This window comes from Fukomys damarensis, unplaced genomic scaffold (genome assembly GCF_012274545.1).
Source record: "Fukomys damarensis isolate Sample0158 unplaced genomic scaffold, DMR_v1.0_HiC HiC_scaffold_22, whole genome shotgun sequence".
Lineage (NCBI taxonomy): Eukaryota > Metazoa > Chordata > Mammalia > Rodentia > Bathyergidae > Fukomys > Fukomys damarensis.
The window spans coordinates 26,663,581-26,666,808 of NW_022900934.1; positions in this window are offsets into that span (position 1 = coordinate 26,663,581).

Genomic DNA, 3,228 nt, shown 5'->3' on the forward strand with positions numbered 1-3,228 from the left:
GATAATGGGACTCCCGCCCCGGCTTAATTTCTTATTTTAGGCCAATTCCATTCTGTGGGGCTTGAAAGAGACACAGGCCGAGAGAAAAATTTAGAGCAAGGACTCCCCCCCACCGTTTGTAAGTTTCCCACCCATGGCGCTGTGCATGGGGACGACAGAAGGCGCCTCGCAGCGCGTGCAGTGCCACCTCCAAGGGCATCCTGGGCAAGGCCTTCTGTCCCTCCCAGTCTTCTGCTGTGTCCCGGGTAGGTCGAGGGCGACTGGCCATTATTTGCTGAGCAAATTGGGAGAAGTAGACTTGAGGCTTAAAAAAATAAAGATGTCATCAATTTGGCCAGAGCAGAAAGGAGTCTCTGGTGTTTATGAAGGAGGCAGGTAGTAGAGAAAGCACAGTAATAAAATAACTGACAAAACCTCACTACCTCACTACATATCCCTGTTTCACAGATGGTGAAGCTGAGACTTTGAGTCAGCTGACTGAAGCCACACAGCAAGAGAATGGCAGAGCCAACCTCCGTTTTCTATGGAGATTTTATATGACACTAGAAGATCCTACTGCTCAGAAAGTCTGAGAGACACCAGCACCAGGGAGCAACCCAGGCAGAAAGGAGAAGTAAGGACTGCAAAAACCAGACCTGTCAGCCTGGTGTGATGGCACATGCTGTAATCCAGCACTCTGGGAGGCTGAAACAGGAGGAGTCAAAGTTGGGCAGTTTAGTGACTTAGTGAGACCTTGTCTCAAAAATAAACAAAGGGCTGGGAATGTAGCTCAGTGTGAATACTCTGGGTTTGATTCACAGAACACTCTCACAGTCCATCAGTCTGTCCCCCCACCCCCGTCGAGCTGTGTAGTTCAAACTGGCCTTGAACTGTGTAGCTCAGGCTGGCCTGGAATCTGGAACTCATACCCTTCCTCCTGCCTTAGCCTCTTCAGTGCTGGGATTACAGGCATGGGCCACCATACCTGATTCTTTTTCATACACACTAATGTAGGCATCTGTTTGCATGTTGTCACAGATAAACACACCAATATAGAGACAAGTACATATGCATGAGGCAGGGTGTGGTGGTACACATCTGTAATTTCAGTACTCAAAAGGCTGAGGCAGGAGGATTGCCCAGAGTTCAAGGCCAGCCTGGGCTACATAGCAAGACCCTGTCTCAAAAACAAACACCTCCCCCTTGCAAAAAAAAAATAAAAAAGGAAACCAAACAACAACAACCACAAATCTCGAGATACATACATATGCATTCTGTTAAATAAAATGTACAGGAGGTCATGGGTTTGGACCAAACCAAAATGGAGTCACACATGCTGTCGACCACACCAGCATGCCCAAACCAAGTTGTTTATCAGCTTTCCAAGAAGTCAGGGAAGAAAGGAATAAAAGCCAAACCCATGAACAAGCCAGTTATGCTGGTGTGATTAGAAAGTCCCCTTGGCTTTAACCTTTATGACAGAAAGTAACTCGAACACATACAGCCTGTGTTTTGTTCTGCCTTCATGGCCTTTCTCTGCCTGTGAAGTCAGACTCCCCTGCTCTGCTCATGGGAACACTGTATTTTACAGAATGAGGCTCTGCCTGATTCTAGAATCACAAATAAAAGCCAATAATTAGCTTAGTGGTCTGGCTGCCTGCCTTGCAAGCACAAGGACCCCAGTTCGATCCCCCCCAAAAGCCAATAAAAATCTTTAAATAAAATTGTTGTAATTTTCTTTTTTGACAGTTCACCAACACAACCAAGTAGAAACACATGTACAGTACTGTGCAACCTAAGATTTCAGCACCCTCACACTTGTGCAAGCCCACACTTGCATAGATTCTCACAACACACACACACCCCTAATCATATAGAGAACCCACCAAGTGGAGAGATTCTAGGACCAACTCCCCACTCATCTGTGACACCCGTGTCTCCACCCCTCCCGTCTTCAGAATCCCAACAGGTCTTTGGACAGCCTTAGAGGGAGGCCTTTGATGCAGGGCTAGCCCCAGGGGTACAGGGCCAGGCAGCTCCTTGTCTTGAGGTGGCTGGGAGGAAGGGGATGGTTAAGGCCTCACCTTATAGGCAAGGGTCTTCACATGCAGATACTCAATTGTCCCACAGGCTCTGCCTCGAAGTGACAGAGGTTAGATGCTGTGTAGGTGTTCCGTGGGATGGCAACAAGTAACGGAAACGAGAGGGAAAAGCTTAACTGCAGAAGCAAAACAGGTGTCAAGACAATACGCCCTGTAGATCCGATTTTGGGTTTAAAAAAAATACATGATAAGCACAGCAGGGATGAGGATGCAAAGCAGCATGGGCCAGGCCTTGGGTTCCATCCCCAGCACATCAAAAATCAAACCAAACCTAAGCAAACAGTATAATCAGCATATAAAAATGAAGTATGTCACGGTGTTAGCAGTGATTTCTGGGTGGCAAAAATGTGCTACTGTATCCCCACCCCTACAGGGTCTCCCTGTGTAGTTCAGAGTCCAGGCTGGCCTTGAACTCACAGTGGGGGGAAAGACCCTTGATTGCTATTTAAATGGCCTTAGGCAGGTTCTTTCCATGCCTTTATTTCCTCATCTGTATAATAGAGACTTACCATGGTGGGAGAGTTGAGGGCTGAGGATGTAAAGCACGTGAACACTTGCAACGGTGTTGTATACAGTAAAGCATAATGACAGTGTCACTGGAAATCTCCTTCCATGCTGTCCTGCCCACACTGCCCAGTGTTGACCAATACCTCGGGGCTGCCTGCAGGCATGGGTCTGTATGATTGGCCTAGGCAGGTGTACCAGGTTTGGCCCTTCTCTGTGTTTAATGCTTAAAAACGGTGTCATTTGTCAGGCATGGTGTTGCTTACTGCTCACAGCCACCCACAGGCTGAAGAGGAAAAAGAAGCTCACAAGGGGCGAGCACTGGCCCCTGGATGTGGGTAATGAATGCTCCAGGCCTCGGAGTTGCCCCAGACCCTTCTAGGCGGCCTGGCTACCGCTGAGGGAGGAAAGTGGGGACCACCCTCCCGGGGAGACTGCCTGTGGCTGAGGGAGGTACAGCTGTGCCCCCACGCCCCGGTGAGAACACCGAAAAGAAGGGAGGTCACACAGTGGCAAGAGCTGAGCTACGCAGCCTCATTTTATAGGTAGGAAACTGACGCACAGAGGAGCGAAGCGACTGGGCCAAGGAAACCCAGGAGGCGCACAGCCAGAACTGCAGCTGCGGGGTCAGGGCGCCCCGCAG